The 23083-nt window shown below is 33.6% G+C and overlaps 1 protein-coding gene across 2 annotated transcripts in view; it reads right to left on the bottom strand.

Annotated features, from left to right (window-relative positions):
* Positions 1-23083, bottom strand: part of LOC145291153 (uncharacterized) — a 318145-nt gene that overhangs the window by 291465 nt on the left and 3597 nt on the right. The gene's annotated exons all lie outside the window — the stretch shown is intronic.

The following is a 23083-nucleotide window of genomic DNA, read 5'->3' on the forward strand; positions in this document are numbered from 1 at the left end:
AATTTCTAACAGATCTGCAGTACAAGGTCTCCTTCTTTAACATCAGGGGTCTACGTTCGAACCTTCCAGAGGTTGAAAGCCAATTACAAGAGACTAAACTGCATTAACTCAACTGCTTCCTTAGCCAACTTGTTCATCATAGGTTATTCTAACTTCACATTCAAACCTGACCCTCAAGATCACCATGAACATGGACTAGATGTCTACATTAGGGATAACTTCCCCTGTGGCAAGAACAGCTTCAAAGAAGACCCCAAACATCCCTACATGGTTTTCCAGGGATTACTTCTAAGTATTTATGAAGATTCTTTTTTATTAAGCCAGTTGCTCCTATCACAACCGGTATAATGTTTATTTCTTTCAGAGACCATGTCGTTTTTAGATCATTTTTTAGGTCCTTGTTTGTATGCCTCACTAAAACTTTTGACAGACACGACCAACACTGACAAAATTAGTATCAGTCTCTCGGCCGACAAATAACCAAAAATTGGCCAAAAACATTCATTATTTCACCGTCAACTGGGCCATTTTTCACAAGGTCGGGTCACTTTTTTCGTTGACATTTTTGCGAAGTGATCATACGCCTTCGGGACAAGATCAAAGTGTAGCATCTGAAGAACAGATGCTACACTTCAATTTTTTGTTCTCTGTCAGTGGAGGAGAAATCCTTCACGATTGAGACAATTTTTATTTTTGTTCCTTTTCTCCACGTTAAAAAACGACCCTGGTGTCTAACTCTGTCCCGTGGGGAGGCATTGTAAATAGGAACATCATATGTCGCAGTGGGCACGACAACTAAACCATTCGCTTTTCACTTCCTTTTCCTCTTAGCATTACAGGTTCGAGCCTGCCTGTCTGCTTACTACTTTTTTTTTTTGCGCTCACACAGGTACTCGCTATTTTCATTTTTTTAATTTTATTTTAGGGGTTTGGTTAATTTTGTTTGAAACATTTTTTTTTAGGGCTTTGTTGCTTTACCTTTACCATAAAACCTCTCCACACCCGGGCAACGACGGGTACCCCCACTAATTTATTATATAAATCTCAACCACCGTTTGTGTTTGTGCATTTAAAAGTCTACTAAAAAACTTTCATCGGCTACATCCGACTAAGTTGAAACCGGTACCATCTGAAAGAGCAATGCTTCGGACGCATAATATGTGAAAATTTAAAAAAGATTAATTCCGTGGTGGTTAATTGAACCATTTTTTGGAAGGGGAGGGGCAGTTTTCGCGCTGCAATTTTTGCAAGGCACACAAACGTATCAAACTGAAACTATGTTTAAAAACATCATTTTGCAGCGTCATGACGTCATAAGCAGTCGTGGCCAAAACAGCTAACGAGTTTTTTCAGTAACTTTTTTCCCTTTTCCTCTTTCACAATTCAAGTTCGAACCCAGCTGCCACGGCTAAATTTTATTTTTTGTCGCATGGGAACGCATTGCTTTTTTGATTGAAAGAAAAGTTGTTTTGATTTATTTTTTATGTTTTTTTTGGGGGGGGGGGTCCAGCGCATGAGGAACAAAAAGTGCTTCTCTTCATATCCCTTCTGACAAAATATCTGGTAGGGAGGTTGTCACTTCTTTTTGGGGCGATTCCGTTCTTTTATTTTTGAAATTGTTATGGGGTTATCGATGAAACTGAACTTCATACCCACCCGAGCAATACCAGGTATCCATGCTAGTCTATTATATAAATCTCAAGTCTGTGTGTATGTCTGCTAAAAACTTTTGTTATCTACATCGGACCGGCACAAGACTGGTACGATCTTAAAGGGCAATGCCCTGATACATAATATGTGAAAATTAGAAAAAACAGATTCATTCTGTAGGAGTCAACATGACCACTTTTTGGGAGGGATTTTCGTTTTTATGACGTCATAAGCAGTCAAAAGTGTTTATCCATAAGTTTTTGCCTTTTTCCCTCTTTCGTGTTTCACATTCAAGCCCAGTCGCCGCGGCCTTTTTTCTTCAGTCGCATGGGCAATCTCTGCTATTTTGATTGAAAGAAAAGCTGTTTTTATTTAGTTGGGGGGGGGGCACACGAGAAACGCCAGGCACCTACCCACTAGTCCTGCGTAAATGATAAAAACTTGAGTTAAGATTCAAATTTTCAAAAGGTGAGATGGAAAACACAAGAATTGGATTCTACATCTTTTTTTGATGATAATGAAGCAGAATCAGGATACAGTTCTTCAAGCTCTGCTGAAGGTCAAATAGATTAAAGTGAAATTAAAACTGTCTTTCAAGCCTGTTTGATGAATTAGCTTCAAATTAGCCGACAGTAACAAATCAAAACTTAGAGCAGGTAGAAGCTGGGTTAAACCTGGAGACTGCAACTACAACAGAAATACAAGAATCACAATCTAAACTCAAAAGGAGTAAATCCCTTATGATTAAGTGCACAAAAGAACTTTATTACATAGCTTTACAAATACTCGCAGAAGGTGATGATCCATTTCAGTGGTAGAAACAGACACAAGGGACCTTACTACTGCTGAGTAAACTGGCTTTAAAATAGTTAAGCACACCACCTTCATCTGTGGAGAGTGTGGCGCTTTAGTATAGGTGATAATGTGTATGAACCTATGAGGAAGATGCTGTGTCCTGAGAATAGAGAAACTTTAACGTTTCTACATTACAACTTGAAAGTATTCAATTAAATACTGAGAAGACTATGAGAACAGAGGAGGCAGACAGTAAGAATAGAAGAAGAAATAAAGCAACAGGTGCAGAGCAGAGGTAACCACTGCAACGTGCACCAGTGGAAGCAGAACTCCAGCTTATAGTTATTCATTTAAGAATTCTAGTTTGTAATTTTTTTTTTTTTACATAGGCATCACCACTTATCAAGGCCCTGGGGCCACTCGAGGATAAGGGTTAAAGCGTGTACAGTAGTCAATTGGACAATATAGTAATTGTTAGTAATGGAAATTCATTAAATTTGTTAACTTAAGGGGAACCGGTTATCAAGAACTTGTTTGCATTGGACTTGAAGACAACCATATTGTAGTCAGCTGGAAAGCAGGAAAACGGAAGACAGTTCTACATGTGTGCAGTTACTTGTTTGTTTATATTTAAGAATTGGAAATTGTACTTTGTAATTTCATTCAATAAAGCAAAAAAAAAGGTAGGGGGGGCAAAAAAGCCAGACACTTAACAGATGTCGAGTTAAATTGGCAATTACTGTGTTAACGTGTCAAAGCTATCTGATGAATCACTTGCCATTAATGAAATGGTTTGAATTTAATTGGAAAGAGAAAAGTGATTAATCAGTAAATAAGCCAATTACAGATTAGTCAATAGTGGCTAATAAGGCCGGTTACCGATTACCTGCAGATTAATCGCTGCACCCGCAGTCTAGACACATTTTATCCTGTTGTTTTTTTGTTTTGTTTTTTTGAAACAGTTAAAACCAACTAACTGTATTTGTTGACGCCAATAAAAGTGAAAATCTTCTGCATATATCAATCATAACCAATCACAAATTAAGACAAAAGAAAATTCTTACAAACTAGCAAAATTAACATACAGAAGTCAACTAACTCGATTGAAAAGATCAACATATTCAACAACAAGCACCCATGGCTATTGCTGCTTTCAAATAAACATATCCTGCCACAGCTTTTGGCGACATCCGTTCATCTGTCATCCAAAAAAGAATTAGGAGTGTTTTATGTCAAATTGGCAGTTGAATATGATTAAATTTGTGCTAATTTTTGCATTAAATACGATTTCCTATTAAGCCATAACTGTGCTTGGCTAGGAACAAAGTGTAGTTTCTGTTCTGAAAATACATTTCACCTTTTCTGTCCTCGATCTGAGGAGGAGAAATCTTTCTATATTGAGGCAGTTTTTATTTTTGTTCCTATCCAGAGTGCCTCTTTTGGGGGAGCTGGATTTTCCCCACATTAAAAACCGACCTTGTGTCAAACTCTGCCCTCATGGGGAAGCAAGTAAATAGGAATAATCATGAAATGTGCCCGGTGACAAGCAAGCATTACGTATGACATCATAAAGGATAAATGGCTTCTGGTAAGTATTATTCATCCTTTATGACGTCATATTGCTTAATCACAAGACAAGAAACGATAAAGTATTTACTTGTTTCCCATTGCAGGAAGATGTGACACAAGGTCATGAAAGTGGGAAAAGTGAAGCCAGCGCCCCTAAAGGAGAAACTCTGGCCATTTAAAATTGCCTTGGCAGTCCTGTCGACATTCCCCAGTAGGGGCGCCTCAGGCAGTAAGCAATAAACTTACTCCCCACCGTGGTTGTTGCCTCTGCTTTACACCTGCGGCTGCTCTACTTCCTTTTTTATTCTTACTCCTTGCCTCTCCTGCTTTCATAGTCTCATCGCTAAATAGTTGAATATTTTTAAGTTGTCATGTAGAAACATTAGAGTTTCTCCACCAGAAAGCCAGGAGACAACATCCTGTGAGGGTAGACCTCCTAGGACTGCACAAGACTGGGCCCTAACCTCAGTCAATATGCAACAGGTCATTTAAAAAATGGTGCATACTCAGAGCCCGAGTAAAAACAACAGGATTTTAAAAAGTAGTACTTCTATTCATATAAACGACCCATAAACATTCAAGCTCAAAGGTCTAAATAATAGACGATGTTCTCCAATGTCTTTCAACAGTTTTTGATTTGACATCATAATGTATCTTCCAGACATCTTCACTGTTGTGAGAGGTCATCCAGTTGTGCACACATCACTAAATATGTCTCATACCTGATATATAGATGACGCCACTAAAATTTCCTAATTTTTTTTATAAAGTACTAACCTTCAAATGATAAATAAAAATTTGAGCCTAATCTGAGTATTAGTTTATAAATTGTACTTAGTTACATGAAATTATGGTTGCAAATTCAAAACTAGGAAAAAAATCTGAATTTAGTGTGTTCATAAAGCACTTTCTGATAAAAAAAAAAGTACTGTTCAAGTAAACCAATGTTATGGTAAATGTTATTTGAACTCTGTTCGATTAGAAACAGTGATTAAGAGGTGATATGCAGACTTTAAATACGGTTATGCATACACAAATAATACTGAATATTCAAGTCACAAAAATTCGGAAGTTGTTGCCGAAAACATCCACAATGTCCATAAACTCATTTTGATCAATCGTAAATTGAAGTTGTGCGAGATAGCAGAGGAGTTGAAATCAACAAAGGCAATGTATTCACCATTCCAATGATAAAGTCGTGTTAAAAGTGAGTGCCGCATTTGCCCGCAGTCAGAAAAAAAAAAAATAAAAAAAATACAAAGTGTTTATGATTTAGGGTGTTCTTTGCAATTATTTTAATGCAAAAACCCTCGCTTCCAATTTGCCATGAGCCAGCGTGAAAGTAGTAAAGCTTAGTGTAACAGTGTGGACACGCATATGCGAATGCCAAGCCACATGCAAAGAAAATGACCATAAAAAAAAGTGTGTGCACAGACCAATGATGGTGTTCGAGAGCATTTTCAAAACAACGTTCAAGAGGACAGAGCTGAGGAGGAGCACGATCTCAGTTTATTCCGGGAAAGCAGTAGACGGCATACAATATGTTGGGTCCCATATTTGAACATTACATTAGAAAACGGTCATAAGAATGCTCACGTTAGTATGCAATGGTGACCTAATTGGAGATAGCAAGACACAATAAAACCTTACTGGTTGTCGTTTCATAAACAAAACTGGAAACATGTCAAACAGTCAGCCTTCTTTTTCTATTATACCGAGTCAGAGGATAAGGGATAGACATTTTTTTTATCCATGTTCCCAAGCAATATTGAGTAGGCCTGCTGATTTTCAATTGATGGAAAAACATTAAAGGATTCATTTTTTTCCTTCAGATATTTATGTGTTCGTAAATTTTGTTCAAAAGTAAGCACGGTTTGATAAATAATATGAAAAATATGAAATTGAAAGTATTATAAGTTTTAAATTTTTACAATCTTGGATATTGTTAAAAGAAAAAAAAACGAAAGAAAAAAAAATGAAAGAAAAACAACGAAAGAAAAAAAAAACGAAAGAAAACGAAAAAAAAACGAAAGAAAAAAAACGAGAGAAAAAAAACGAAAGAAAAAAAACGAAAGAAAAAAAACGAAAGAAAAAAACGAAAGAAAATAAAACGAAAGAAAATAAAACGAAAGAAAATAAAACGAAAGAAAAAAACGAAAAAAAAAACGAAAAACAAAACGAAAAACAAAACGAAAGAAAAAAACGAAAGAAAAAAAACGAAAGAAAAAAACGAAAGAAAAAACGAAAAAAAAAACGAAAAACAAAACGAAAGAAAAAAACGAAAGAAAAAAAAACGAAAAACAAAACGAAAGAAAAAAACGAAAAAAAAAACGAAAGAAAAAAAACGAAAGAAAAAAAACGAAAGAAAAAAAACGAAAGAAAAAAAACGAAAGAAAAAAACGAAAGAAAAAAACGAAAGAAAATAAAACGAAAGAAAATAAAACGAAAGAAAAAAACGAAAGAAAAAAACGAAAGAAAAAAAACGAAAAACAAAACGAAAGAAAAAAACGAAAAAAAAACGAAAGAAAAAAACGAAAGAAAATAAAACGAAAGAAAAAAACGAAAGAAAAAAACGAAAGAAAAAAAGCGAAAAACAAAACGAAAGAAAAAAACGAAAAAAAAACGAAAGAAAAAAAACGAAAGAAAAAAAACGAAAGAAAAAAAACGAAAGAAAAAAAACGAAAGAAAATAAAACGAAAGAAAATAAAACGAAAGAAAATAAAACGAAAGAAAAAAAAACGAAAAATTGCTCCTTCCTCTATCATCTAACCTAAATGCAGCTGTCAATACTAATAAATCGTTTACAGTATGATCAACCAAAAATGCCACCCATGGAATCGTGAACAAAATTGAAAAATCTTTCTTCTTAATTCTAAAATTAATTCTTTGTGTAGCAGGTGTCAATTCTCTCTAAGTTCATTCCGGATTCGTTCTATATGGATATGATTTCCTTTTTATCTATTGATTTATCCTGAATCACAATTGGTTTTGTCTCTGATGAAGTTTCTTTTTTTTTTTACCTTTCCAAATAGGATATGAATGTGTGCATACATATATATACTAGCAAAAGTACCCGTCGTTGACTGGGTTCAAAAACAGCCTACAGAAAATGGACTCTGATTTATGAAAGTATGATAGGTTATGAAAAGGAAGGGTTGTAAAGAGATAGCTTCGAATTTGGGGGTATCAAAACCAAAGCAAAATATGATGAAAGTAAAAATAAAATAGATAAACCCCATAATAGAGTAAACAAAATGTTTACTTAACTAGTTTTGTCTCAAATAATCGAGTAATATGGAGCTGAGCAGTTAAGAGACAAATAAGTCGTAGGACGAGCAAGAGGTTATGCTAACAAGTTTAGTCAAAGATTTGAGAGGAATTTCTAATCAACAGAAAACTATTTGGGCAATTGGCATGGAAATCTATCAAGCAAAAGGAGAGAAATATTCATAATGTGGCCGATATGATGATAGGTAGAACAATAGAGAGTTGTTAAAGAGAATGAGAAAAAAATGTATTAAAAAAAATCTCATGACCAAAATTGTTTATTGAAGACTGCCAATAAGCAATAAAAATGACTTTATTGCTAAAATAAAAATATACTATTTCAGTTTGGGGAATTTATAGACTGAGGACCAACAAATATAAAATACTATTCAACAGAACTTTGATTTCATCCTGTCTGAAGTTATCTGGCTTTGTAACATATTGCTAACATTCAAAACTTTGTTCTTGGTCAACAGATCTGAAAAATTTCACAGATTCAGGAAATTTCTGGAGAAAAAAAATACATTCATGCCATTTAAATATTCCCCTTTCAACGTGTTAAAACATTGTTTTTCAATATTCAGGAAAATACCTAAAAATTCCTTTCCTTTTTTTACAAATGAAAAAAAAATAAGGAGAATTTTGGATTGAGTAAAACGAAAAGGTTGAACAAAATATACTCATTTTATTTGGTTTTATTTATTCATGTTTTTATGTGAACTTTTGAGGGTTTTTTTTTTTGGTGGGGGGTTATTTACCTTGGATCACGTTTACTTAAATTCTTGTAAAGAATTTTTTTAGCATATGAAGGTATGTGTAACAGTGCGAGCACACATATCACAGCAGCAGAGTATGACAGCCAACGTATGCAAATGACCGAGCCGTGTGAAAGGTGACATCACAGTGAGGAAGAAGGAAAGAAAAAGATTATTTAAAAAAAAAAAAAAAAAAATGTGGCCAGAGAAAGAAGGAGATAGGAGTGTTACTGTAACGTTCTTGCAATGGTCAACGCCAAGTGATCCGCAAAACAGCGTCGTTATAAGACAAGGCAGTCTCGTCACATAAGCCAAAAGAGAATTAAAATATGACATCGGAGTTAGTCAATCAACAACCCTTATTTGTTTGAAATGCATAGGTGCCCCCCCCCCAAGCCATGGACAAAAGCATATGCTGTCTGGAAGAGACACTTTTTTTCTGTCATCAAACGCTGGAAGGTGAGCAAAAAAAAAAAAAAAAACAGCTCACATGTGAAAATGAAAGAGACGAAAAGAAAAACTCCACACAGGCTTATTACATGGTTAAAACAGAACAACCATTTATGTAATTGTGAAGAAAATGGGAGAGAGAGCGAGAGAGAAATGGAACAATATTTCAATCCGAATAAAATTAAAGGAAGGAATTCGTTGTGACCTAAATTGATAAATGTAACTCCCAATTTGAGATCAGATTTTTTAATTTGTTTTGAACCAAGAAATCCGTTGGACTGATTTTATACTGTGGACGGAACTTACTCAAAAAAGCATAAGGCCTCATACTCTCTATAAACTATATATATGGATTTATGTCCCCCATGTTGATTTACCCAATGAAACAGGTTGCTGTCTTATTGTCCTTCGTTCTATATCTCTCTAAAACCTTTTTTAAAAACAAAAGAAAATCTTGTATTATATTCGCTGTTTGTTAATCGAATTTAAATGACTTTCTTTGAAATTAACTTTCTTCTGTTACATTTAAATAAAAAAAAATAAAAAAAAATAAAAAAAAGAAAAATGAACCAAAAACATAAAACTCAATTCTCTGGATTTTGTGTCCTATTTCCAATTTTTTTTTTTTTTTTGCTTTGGTTGAATTCTTGTGCTTTCTACTAACCTGCCATTCTTGCTTCATTCTCTAACCGTATGCACAGCTCTAACGGTCATATAAGCACTTTAGCCCATACCCAACTCTGTATCATATGAGCATTCCCTCCCTCCCGATCATCATCATAGCGTTGAGCCCCTGGAGTGGGATAGGCCATCCATGACAGCCCACCAGCATCCATAGTCCTGGACGATTCGCTCCAGCTCCTCTCCAGGAGTAGCCAGTTTACTTGGCGTCCACCTCGAGGTCTCTTCTCCAGGTGTTCTTTAGTCGGCCTCTTTTCCTCTTCCCCTGAGGGTTCCAGGTCAGAGACTGACATGCAATGTTTGTTGGTTGTTTCTTCAGGGTGTGCTCGATCCATCGCCATCTTCTCCATCTAGCAATGGTGTCGATTGTCCTGGTCAATAAAAGGGTTTTCAGCACTGAAGTGTCTTTTTGGCTTCGACCCCAGCACGTCATACTTTCTGCAGGTGCAGAACCCTCCTCTCCGAAAACCGGAGTTTCTTGTGTTTTTGTAGACGCTTTTGTAGCGAGGAGTTCTTTTTTCGGGGAGAGAGTGCTGGCCCCACACCCAACCTTCCCAGAAGGTAGGTGGAGTACTCTTAGTCTGGCCTCCATCCGTCGACCTGTCCAGCATGGGTGGCCCTACCAGGAGACGAATATCTTGCCCGCTAAACTCTTGGAGTCACTGAGACACGCAATTTTTTCAACCAACACCAAGGTTGCAATCCCTTTGGGAAACCCCTACCCCTATGGGTCCGACATTTGCTGGGATATTGTTAGGTGGCGCATTTCTGATGGTGGACTCCCCTGCCCTTGACCAAGCCAGAACAGAGTGAAACTATACCCTAAAGTTTAGTGCAGGGACTGAGGTTAATCCAAAACACTTGCAACTGGGTTGGAGATATATTACACACATGGCCAAAGAGTGACAGGGAAAAGCCTGTCCTAAATATGGCAGTACCATGTGATCGACACCGCAGAGTTTTGTTAAGCACATGGAAATACGAGAAGACATATGAACAAGAGACAAAGCATTATACTGGAAGTACATGTAAATAAATGTCTGTTGTTTCAACTGAAATAAAGTGAGTTGAATTCTTTCCTTGTCTTTGCTTCTTTGCGGCTGTCGGCAGACAACATGTTTGGGTCCCGAGTGTTGATATGTAACGACTGTTACATTACCACTTGCGGCCAAAGTGGACCTGGGAGCAATAGTAACTATAGGGCAACACCACATTCCTCAAATGGGGATTCACGACTGGATATCTGTCTTTAAGGTCATACCCAAGGCCTGAAGTTCATTGGAACCCATTCCATGAAAGTACTTGTAAAACGAGCACAAGAATGCAGCACTATGGTTAGAAATTGGAAGGTGGAAGAGATTTCATCTCAGCTTTTAGCATGTACGTTGTAACTTTAACTTGTTTTTTTTTTTAATCTTATTTTTGTTTTACTAAAACGTGATTTTAAGTATAAATAAGTAGTCTGGGAATAATGAATTAAAAAGTAATTAACCCAAAATTCAAGAGTTTTTGTTTTAAAAAATATTTATCACGAAAAATAATGTGCTAATCAGGGAAAACGGGTTTTCTTGTTGAGGAAAAAAAAGTTAATGACATCTTTTCCTCCTATTTGTTTTTCTTCCTGTAATTTTACTCGTTTTTTTTTTTTTTTTTTTTTTAGTTTAGAGGAGGGGGAGGGGGTCTAAACAGAATCCGAATTTCTTAAATGAAAGACACTATCATAAAAAATCGAAGTGGAAATCTAACTTTTTTGAAAAGTCATTCACATTTCAGGAAGGAAATTCCAAACAGAATCGCAGAAAAAAGAAAAAAAAAAGAAACACATTAAATCGAATATTAAAAAAATATATACATGTAAAATAATTTTCAAAAAACATTACTATGGCTGTTTGAGAGGCGTTGCTGGTCTTAAAAACGTATTTTTAGTACAGAAATAAAAATGTAATTTATTTTCAAATCCATTTGTCTCCGACTTCTTCCAAGTTTAAAATAAATATGTTCAAATAAGTATTTACACATTTCGAAAGAAATCTATCTTTTATATACAAAGGATGTGTGTGTGTGTGTGTGTGTGTGTGTGTGTGTGTGTGTGTGTTCTCTATGGACTCCGGAATGACTGAGCCCTTCCCCCCCCCACATACATGTACTTTATGTATCTGACAGATAGGTTTTGTATCGGAATGCCTTTGATGAGTATCGATAAATCAAAAATCCAATGAAAGGAACAGGCGATTTTGACCAAAGTTAACACCTTGCACAGCCTAACATCACAAATGCATTTGAGAAGTTTTATTACTTCACAAGCAGAAAGGCTCTGTATATAAAATCAACAGTGGGTTCTATATGACAAGAGCACGTTTAAAAATGTTTCTGTTTAGAGCACAATCGAAGCATGATACTTAACTTTTATATTTTAAACTTTAATTCAAAGCATTATATATAAAGAATAATTTTATTAAATCAACAATAGGTTCTCTACAGTGCAATATAGACTATAATGTATTATGGATGAAGTCACTGCGAGAGACATGTGAAGCGTCCTCTTGGTGCACTGTGAGGAGTCCCCAACTAGAGCAGGCAATCAATCGATTTGATTGAAAAATTGATAATTTCACTGATTTCGATGACAATAAAAATATGGGAGTGAGAAACATTCGCTGATGATCATTCAATCCCAGGCAATGTCGGATCTCCCTGCTAGTCGTTAATAAGAAAACGACAACAAATGACTTATATTGAACGCATTTGAACTTAGGTTAGTGATAGGATTAAGGAAAGGATTTTTCTTTCACCCCAAATAAGGCACAGTGCTACTTGGATGCAAGGGGTTACTATTTGGGATCATAGCTACAGTTGCACTATGCAGGGAGTTGAGTATATTTAAACTTCTGCATGCTTGTGCAGTCAGGGAAACAGGAAACCAGGAGGGAATTCCAGAGTCTAGCAGTTCCAGGAAATCAAGTATTAGAGTAGAAGGCATCTATGGACTTATGTTGAAGAGGTGAGATTTTGCTATTTGCCAGTTGAGGTATTTACGTCGAGGAAGCACAATTTTTATTAATGTAGAGAAGGTAAAACAAAAAAAAAATGAAACGCTTCTTATAAGTGTTGTTCAACAATACAACCAAAACGAATAAAAAGTCGTGTTTATATTTATTTTACAGTATAGACAACGAAACGAAAAAGTGATTAAAAAACAAAACAAATCTTTAAATAAATGTTACCAAAGGCAAGATTGGCCTTTTGGCCAAGATCAAAGTGTAGTATCTATTCTTCAGATGCTGCACTTCCATTTCTTATTCTCTTTCGGTGGAGGAGCAGTTCTTCACGACGGAGACAATTTTTTATTTTTGTACCTTTTCTCCACGTTATAAAACGACCCTGGTGTCTAAATGTCCTGTGGGGAGGCATTGTAAATAGGTACCTAGATATGTTTTTGTTGTCATTTATTTATTTTTTTTTTTACTCACATTCACCGTTGGACCATAACAAGATGTTGGTTTACATAACATTTAAACTTCTGCATATCAGTACAGTTAGGGAAGCAGGTAGCAGGAAGGGAATTCCAAAGTCTAGCTGTTGAAAGTAGTAGAAAGCTTTCTGGCATTTATGGACCTCAACAGTGAAGAGGTGTGATTTTGTTGCTAAGTGGGTTTATCGAAGATATGTATGTCGAAGGAGCACAAGTGCCACGATTTCATTAGAGCACATTCCATTAAAATACTTGTAAACCAGGCACAGAGATACAACATTGCGGTGATGGGACAGGGGCTGGTGCTTAGTTGATAAAGTGGGATCTATTAGATCCTACAATCTTTTTTGGACCCTATCCAAGAGGGAGAGACTAGTGGTAGATGCACCAGCTCAAATGTGGCAACAATACTCCATGCATAGTTGCTTTGTAAAGGTACAGGATACTCTTAGGTGTGAGTAGTCTTCTAGCACTATAGAGAAAACCCACCTTCTTTGCAGCAGCTTTAGCAATGTCCTCAATGTATTTGTTCCAGTTCATATTGCCCGTGAATGTTAGGCCTAAGAGGAAGAATTCTCAGGTAGGGTGTTATTTGTCATAGATATCGGTGATTAAACCAAATAGTTCCGAGTCTCAAGTTAAAACAAGAAAAGAAATAGCTAACATTAAGCAGTCATCTAAGGAGTCTCTATAATCGCTCAAAAATCGAGAATTAAAAATACTTGTAGAAATCCACCCAGTAGAGTTTATAAGTTTGAGCCACGTTCTAACGTAAGACTCAACACTACTCTCGTTTCAAAGTAAATAAACGCTTCAAAATAAGTTCAAACAAAAACTTATCGAGATAGGTCAAAGACTAACTTATCTTGCCTTTGGTAACATTTTGTGTATTTGTTTTGGTGCTTGTTAAGATATAGTCGAAAGATCGATTTTTTTAAATACGTCGTTTTAAGCAAAAACAATATTACATACTTGATTGTCATGTTGAAAATCTAATTTATAAAACTCACTATGTCTGTGTCTCCATATTTTCAAACTATCTCCGCCAAAACTAAAAGTCGCAGAGCGGCGCTAGGGTAAGTGTGTCAGAAACTGCGTGAAAAATATTGAATAATTCAACCCCCTGTCTTTCCAAGCTTATAACTACTCGAAAAATGTAATTCAAACCCTAATTTTTTTTTTTCAATTAAAGGAGCAAGGACCAAGGTTTCATTTAAAAAAAAAAAAAAAGAAGTCATTTAAAAAAAAAAAAGGTTTTAAACTTCGGACTTTATAGGTAAATTTCTAAAAAAACATTTTTTTGTTTTAAATGTGAATATATTTTTTATTGATCTTTTATCTTCAATTTGTGATATATGAAACTTTGGTGAGTAAATTAATTATTTACTTTTTAATAGACATTTCAAAATGGGGGGGGGCGTCATTTAAAAAAAGTTTGTCTAAAATATTATATTCGGTTTATTAGAAAGAGCATAAAATTTCACATTGACCCTGAAAATATCGTAAAAATAGAATCAATAGAAAAATTTTGATAGATTTTTAAAGTTTAAAAATTGAAAAATACTGAACTCGTAAAATTCAATTAATTTCATTACTGTTTTTTAAAAAATAAAAAAATATTTCTATTACTTTTTTAATAGTTTATTTTAGAAGTATAATCCATAAAGAAAATAAACAGCCCACTTTTAAAAGAGAAATTACGAGTTTTTTTTATATTTCATTCGCAGTTTCGTGTTAGGGGTGTCAAAAATTCCCAAAAAATTCTGATACACCTAGTCCTAGCGCTAGGGGCCTCAAAATTGCTTGGATTTTTTATGGACCGTTCTTTTCATAGGTCTTTAAGGGGTCAAAATTAAAAACGGTAAATTTTTAGTTTACCGACCCCTCGGCATTCACCTTTAATTTGTCGACACACGGTTTTCGGGTACGCTGAGGATGACTATCGCATTTATTTTTTGTGCAAGCACGCACTTATTCGTATTTGAAGACATTCAGTATCCAACGTAATCTCTATCATTTTTAATGGCGGCCATCTTGTTTTCCAATAACGAAAAAACGCCAAAAAAGGCTAAATATGCCACATGTAACTGGAATCCTCTCTTCCCCGCGGCCGCTACAACAAACCCGCCTCCACCCAAATGTAAACACAGAATTTCTGTGAAATGTTAAACAGTATTCTACTCGGTAAATGTCGGCGCGTTACTTATGGAAAAACGGTTAATTAAACTACAAGTTCTATAATTGAATACCCCCCCAAAAAGAACGAAAACATAAAATATGCTTTTGTAAACCGCTCGTGAAAACTTACTGACAGCAATATTTTTACTATTAAAGGAGGTGAAAGCTTTTTATTTTATGAAAAATATTTCTTTTCCTTTAAAATGTCCGCCATGTATTCATGCACCTTGTGAAACGGCAAGTGACTACGCGCGTGCGCGCAGTTTTAGTAAGAAAGTGAAAAAAATGAATATAATTAAGAAAGTGAAAAAAAGATTGTCCGTTTCGATATCGGGAAGCGGAAAAATATCCGGGTGAGTGGTGGGGGCGGGGAGTCATTTCGGCCTTCAAGCCGAAAAATGTTTTTGGGGACCATGTGTTTTGATCTTTTTGGCTCTTTTTTGGCGTTTTTTCCTAAACGGGAAACAAGATGGCAGCCAGCAAAAACAATAGTGATTACGTTGGTTACTGAATGTCTTCAAATATGGATAACTACTTGTTTGCGCAAAAAATGAATGCGATATTCGTTCTCAACGTACCCAAAAATATCTAAAAGTCGACAAATTAAAGGAGGGCCGGTAAAATAAAAAAAAATACGGTATTTTTTTTAGATTAGGTCCACTCCACCTCCACAATTTTCTTTTAAATGACAACTTTTAAAGGTTTTCGACTATGCTGACTACGAAAATTGCATTGAATTTTGCAGAAATAATTAGTTATTGAGATATAAAAAGTTGTATTATGCATTGTATTTTTTGGCAGCCATCTTTTTTATGCGCGTGCAATGTCAGCCATAGATGAGTATATTTGTTTATGGTGCGCGCACGCGCGTAAAAAAATGGCCGCCAAAGAATACAATGCATAATACAACTTTTTATATCTCAATAACCACTTATTTCTGCAAAATTTCAATGCGATTTTCGTATTCAGAATGTTGAGGTGGACCTAATCTGAAAACTTACCAAAAATACAAAAAAAAAAACGGAATGCATTTTGTATATTCATCTTAATGCATTTTTAATCAGTTCATATGCGTGTCACGTTGATGCAGTGGTAACGTCACCAGCTTTGAATATTACTGTTTTGCTTTCGGTTTCGATTCGTGTTGATGGCACCAAATACTTTTTTTTTTTTTTTTTTTTTTTTTTAATCACGGTTATTCTAATAATATATACGAAATGTAGACAAATTAAAATATCATATTTAAGCGTATTATACAACCGGACAAAGTCGGGTTCCCTCCCCCGCTAGTAGTTATATATATCGAAAAGTTACGAAAATTCATCGACTGTTATTGTGCTTTTAATTAAAAAAATAAAAAAAAGTTCATCGCATAGACTAAGACTACAAATGTCGGTGTAATTTAAATTTTGTGTTCCGAGTTATGTCCTCTCTGTGGTGAACTCTTCATCGTCTACTTTAGAACATCTAAAAAAATGCAATTTTACCCAATTTTCCGTTAAAAAAATTACTTTTTTTACTTATAACTTTCTACTTGATGAATTTTCATAGTTTTCGGATATCTTACTATTTTCGACATGACAATTAAGTACACAACACTGTTTTTGCTTAAAACGGCATATTTATATTTTTTTAAAAAAATCGATTTGTCGACCTATCTTAACAAGCAAAAGCACTGTTTTTTTTTTTGTTTACCACTTGTTTTGTTGTCTACACTACAAAATGCGAGTTTTTTTTTATTCGTTTTAGTTTGTTTTGTTTTTTTTTTTTCAATACCTTTTCGCTTAAACATAAATAAAAGAACACTTGAATAACGAATAGGCGAGAAACACAGACACACGGAATCTTGATAGTTTTAATACAAAAATAACGGATGAACCGTTTTTGGTAAGTTGCGTTCAACAATACAACCGAAATTAATAAAAGTGCGCGTTCAAATTTACGTGCTAATTCAAAATATTGGCTTTATTTTTGAAATTTTATTTTAGTTTTTATTATCATCATTTAAATGAATATTCGTTTTAAACAAATTAAAAATCAAATGCATTAATCCCCCCTCCCGAGAACTTGTCTCAAATCGTTCGTCTACTAATCTCTCCCATCATTTCGCAATAGTAAAAACTTTAGCGCAAAATTAATGTATACAAGCATTTATTATATAAATGCTTAAAAAATAAATTTGATAAAATCGGCATTTTTATGTATCATTATTTCAATTAGAATACATTTATTTTATTAAAAATATTAACTTAAAAGAAACCGACGTTAAAGTGCGTCTTTTTTTGTGTCAACTAAAAATTTCATTTTTCTTTTGTCACGCGACATTAAAAAAGAAAAAAAAAAAGGTGCAAATATAAAATAAAATATTTGGATTTAAATAAAATTACAAACAAAACAAAATTACAAATATCAAATAACTAAAAAATCATTTTGGTATACCATCATTTTCAAAATAGTTTTATTTTCAAATTAAACAATTGTGACAAGATTTTAAAAAAATGGTCGCATTTTTATATTAAACTGTTTTTCAACGTTGTTTTTGTTTTGCTTGTTTTATTTTTGTTTTTCTTTTAATTTTATATTTGTTGTGTTTGTTTTTTATTCATGTTTTGTTTTTTTAGGTAGTTTCAGCCATTTTTAAACTACGCTTTTTAAAATAATCTTTTAAAAAAATGCTGAATTTGCGAAATTTGAAAAACAAGAAAGAAAAAAAACGAGATCGATTTACAAGAACGTTGCATTAGAAAGCGAACACTCCTATTTAAATATTGACTTTTGTTTCATTTTTTTTTCTTGATAATCTGGTAGAATAGTGTCCATCCAATAATAATAATCCGCTGAAAAAATCTTTTTAAAAAAGACGAAAATTTTAAAAAAATAGAGAAGGGGCAAGATTCTTCAGGTCCGCCGTTTTATTTTTTGTTTTATTTATTGGTATTCGTTATTAGTTGCGCATACTCAGCATTGTCAAAGAGTTTTAAATTTTATTTTTATATCGCATTTTTTTTTTTTTTCCTTTCAGGATATTATTATATGTTTTTTTGTTTTGTTTTTTTGGTACTTATTCAGATTGGCACTAATGGTGAAAAAAAAAAGAAAAAAAAGAAACTTTTATATTTGTGCCTACTTGTCACAGAATGAAGATTGTATATCAAAATAAAATATAAAGTAAAAGAATAAAAAATAAATTTAAAAATAAAAAATAAATAAATTTAAAAATAAATTTAAAAAAATAAATTAAAAAAAATAAATTTTTTTTAAATAAATTTAAAAAAAATAAATAAATTTAAAATTTAAAAAAATAAATCAAAATTTAGTCCAGTAGGTTTTTTTTATATTTTCGAAAAAAACAAATTTGCCGCTTTTTTTACTTATAAGTGAAGAAGGTCGAAGCCATTTTAGGATTCTCCAAATTTTGTTTTTAACTTTTAAAATGACTTATCTAAAATATTGTTTTCAGTATTTGAAAAGTTTATGTTCAGAAAAAAAAAAAAAAAAAATTAATACAATAAATTATTGTTTGGTTTTAAATCTTACGTTTTGGTTGTTTTCCCGACATTATTCAAAAATAGGCATTCTTTTTACGACCCACCCCAAGCACTAGCAGCCCAGAGCGTAGTACATACACTCACAACATCCCCATATTAAGAACTGCTTTCGGAATAAACACTCCCAACCTAGAAAGCCGTTCTTAACATGGGAAGTTGGCAGTGTTTATACTACGCTGGAACAGGTAAAAAAAAAAAATAAATAAAATAAAATACTCCCTCCCCCAAAAAAAATTGAAATGAAAATCGGTTGTCTGCCCTTGATTCCTTTATGGACGCAACATCCTCACTTCCCCGGACAGGGAATAAAATTTAATTTTCTTGAAGTAAAAAAACTTGATGAAATTACGTGATTTTTGGAATATTCCAGCTTCGTTTCGTAACTGATATGTACATCATACAAACTTCTCTATATGTTCTTTACATTTCATTGCCGCTATAAGTGCCAATCTGAATAAGCACCATTTTTTTACCAAATTATATTTTTTAAATAGGATTTTGGAAGTTAATTTTAATTTTTACGATTTCATGAGTTAAAAATTATTTTCTGTTTCGACATTTTAATGCTTGTAAATTTCGAAGGTTCATGAATTAAATTATTGCTTGGAAATTATATATATATTTCCCCCAAATTTCTGGCCTTGATGGAGGGGAGACTAAAACTTGCTGCTATGGTTTCAAATGATCTGAAATAACAGCAAGAGGAGACTTGATTCTATATATTTCTTATATGTTATATCTGCCCCTTTTTGGGAAATAGGTACGATTATGAATATTTCCAGTGTCAACTTATACACTGAAATTTACTTTATGTATGAAAACCAAACAGGGGAGATGTAACATATTAGAAATATTTGGAATCAAGTCTCCCCTTGTTGTTATTTCAGATCATTTGAAACCATAGCAGCAAGTTTTAGTCTCCCCTCTAAGGCCAGGATTTTGGAGGAAATATCAGATATTTTGTAATTCATAAACAAAACTAAGAAAACAAATGACTAATTGAAACATTTTATGGTTGTAAAAAAGTGCCAAAAATAGGGCTCTGCATGATAGATAATTCCCTTAATGTGCGACCTTAAGGGCAAATGTCACATAGCTCACAACACAATTCAGGTCATTACCTTTCCACTGATCAATAATCGCTGAGATTTGGAACTTATAAAATTGCCAAAAAAAGGTGACATATCAGGGCTCTACATTGCGAGTGAAACAGTCGCATTTGCGAGGAATTTTTCAAAGTGGCGACTAGAAATAATGAAACGCTTATCTTTTGGCAATTGCATTTCTTCACTGACAATCTTCCAAAGCTATTACTGAGTGAAAAATATCTTGGTACTAGTGCAGAGAGTGATCCGGACGTAAATAATAACGTTATTATTTAAAAAGCCATTCTTAACATAGGGAGGGGAGAGTGTTTTGTACCTATTCTATACTTTAACCTTACAATTGAATAAAAAAAAAAACATTAAAAAAAATAGCGCGGATCACTCTCTGCACTAGCACCAATATCTTTTCAACTTTTTTTTTTTAAATAAACCAAACAAAGTTAAATTATTTAAACAAGAAAAGTTTAATAGAACACTATACTATTTTTTATCGTAGGCTGCTTTAAAAAAAAACATCCATCCACAACTTCAAGTATCAACATAAAATTGGTTGTCTATTTAGAATTACACTTATTAAAAAATACAGAAAAATATTTATGTACACACTCGTCACAGAACGAACATGTCATATTCTAAAAATCATGTGGGTTTGGCTAGTAACTTTTCTATTTGGCTAGTAAACGAAAATATTTAATTGTAAAAGGTCAACTAAAGATAAATTTGTTCATAGAGCCGTGCATATATATTACATAGAAAAATGTGAGCATGAAAAGTAATAAGCTTAGAAAAGTAAAAGGACTAGTTGTTAAAACTGGAAAAGAAAAAGACAAGATATTCTAGCAAAAAATATAAATTTATAACTTAAAATATTGCAGCATTAAGAATTGTTTATATAATGTACAATTGAATTTTGAAACATTCTTAATGCTGCAATATTTTAAGTTATAATTTTTTTTTTTTTTTTTTACAAAGATATCTTGCCCTTTTCTTTTCCAATTTTAAGAACTAATCCTTTTCTTTACATGCTCGCATTTTTCTATGTAATCCATGATTTTTCCAGGCTTTGCTTTGCATTAATATTTTTTTTGTTTTTTTCAAAGTCATCTTATATTACCGGCATGAATTGTTACCCTACACTGATTATTGCATAAGCATGAAACACTAGTTCATATGTTTATCAGCAGACCAGCTGGGCTTGAAACACAATGAATCTCCTCTGGCTGAATGTCTATCAGAAGACCAGTCAGGGCTTAAAACAAGAAGTCCCTATAGCCGAATGTTCATCAGAAGACCAGTCGGGGCTTGAAAAACAAGAAGCTCCTCTGGCTGAATGTCTACCAGAAAATCAGTCAGGGCTTGAAACACAAGTAGCTCCTCAGGCTGAATGTTCATCGGAAGACCAGTCGGGGCTTAAAAAATAAGAAGCTCCTCTGGCTGAATATTGGAGAAGTTGCTGTGATAACCAACAACCAATCAAAAGAAACCGTCGCTACGTTCCTTACAGATTCTGAGAACTTTTGAACATCAGTCATTTTAATTTTTATTTTATTTCGGACTACTAGTCTCATCTTATCTTTTTTATTTGGTGCACAACAAAAAATTCCAATAAGGAATAATATATATATATACCAATCGGTACGGACCCGACTATGGAAGATCAGATAATAAATAAATATGGATTTATAAGATCAAAGAATCCAACCTTGATCGCCCTTCGGGGCCCGTGGCGCAGTTGATAGAGACGTTGAATCTCTACGGTTCCAGATAAACATTGTCTGAAGATAGCGGTTTCAATCCCACCCAAAGCGTGCCAGAGGTAATTGGTCAAAAAATGTGGTGAGACGACAACAACTACGGATGACAGTGATAGCTGAGAATGCAGTTAGGAGATTCGAAGTTCCTATCCGTCGCGGTTACCACCTGATGAAGGCCAGAGGAAGTTGGCCGAAACGTTGTGCACCAAATAAAAAAGATAAGATGAGACTAGTAGTCCGAAATAAAATAAAAATTAACATACAATGCTCATCTAAAAAATAAAAAATTCCAATAAGGAATAATATATATATATACCAATCGGTACGGACCCGACTATGGAAGATCAGATAATAAATAAATATGGATTTATAAGATCAAAGAATCCAACCTTGATCGCCCTTCGGGGCCCGTGGCGCAGTTGATAGAGACGTTGAATCTCTACGGTTCCAGATAAACATTGTCTGAAGATAGCGGTTTCAATCCCACCCAAAGCGTGCCAGAGGTAATTGGTCAAAAAATGTGGTGAGACGACAACAACTACGGATGACAGTTATAGCTGAGAATGCAGTTAGGAGATTCGAAGTTCCTATCCGTCGCGGTTACCACCTGACGAAGGCCAGAGGAAGTTGGCCGAAACGTTGTGCACCAAATAAAAAAGATAAGATGAGACTAGTAGTCCGAAATAAAATAAAAATTAACATACAATGCTCATCTAAAAAATAAAAAATTCCAATAAGGAATAATATATATATATCAGTCATTTTATTATAAATTTTGTTTTACGGAACAAAAATTGAAAAAAATTTTTTTCAAAATATAGCTGAGAAGGTGACCTATGAACTGTAAAAATTGTTTGAAATTTGGTCACAAAATGAGTGAGCAGTGAAACTTTAAAGGAGTGCTAAATGAGTAAAACTAACATTCAACCATATATAATTTATCCATATATAATTTATCCATATATAATTTAACCATGTATAATTTAACCATATATAATTTAATCATATATAATTTAATCATATATAATTCAAACACTACCGTGTTCAAACACTACCGTGTTTGAATTATATATGGATATATCTATGCTGGTTAGCCAAATTGAATACTGAAATGCTCGTATCTTTGGTTCTATGGGACGAAACTATATGAAAATTTGTAGACTTTGGAGATTATAATGTTATTCTATGGTTAAAATTTAAGACAATTGATAAAGAAGCTTTATTTGCAAACCAATAAAATATTCCAAAATTTGCCTAAATTTGTATATATAGTGTTCTGCAGGCCAGCTTCAGTTCTGCTTCGGTTGTCTCCCCTGTAGCCTTACCAGGCCATTAATATATGTGTGTGTATATCTCGCTTAAAAGTCGAAAATTAAACAAAATACTGATAGAAACACAGCCAATAAATATCATTAATTGTGCAAAAATGTAATTTTCTACCAGTATTTTTTTAATTTAATTTTTAAGCAATTATCAAGGCTTAACTAAAACCATTTTGCTTTTCATTCTAACACGACAGGTTTTACACTACCTTTATTTTTAACTAATAAACACTTTAAAATAAGTTAAAAAAACAAAATTAAACCTTATCCATGTAAGTAGAAGAGTATCTTACCTGGCGTTTGGTAACATTTATTTGTTGTATAATTATTTTGTCACCTTTTTTTTTTTTTTTTTTAACTTTGTTAGTTATTTTTGGAAAAAAATCACCTAAATAGCTTCCGAAATTTTGAATTTATCTGAGGATTTGCTCTGAATTTCACAGATGACTTTCATAAAAATGATACTTATGACAAGTTCAATTTATATATTTCAATAAGGAGAAACAATAAACATCAACAGAAAGAGGGGTTATAAA

The sequence above is a fragment of the Euprymna scolopes genome, chromosome 12 (genome assembly GCF_053919585.1).
Source record: "Euprymna scolopes isolate OS-2025 chromosome 12, ASM5391958v1, whole genome shotgun sequence".
In the NCBI taxonomy this organism is placed as follows: domain Eukaryota; kingdom Metazoa; phylum Mollusca; class Cephalopoda; order Sepiida; family Sepiolidae; genus Euprymna; species Euprymna scolopes.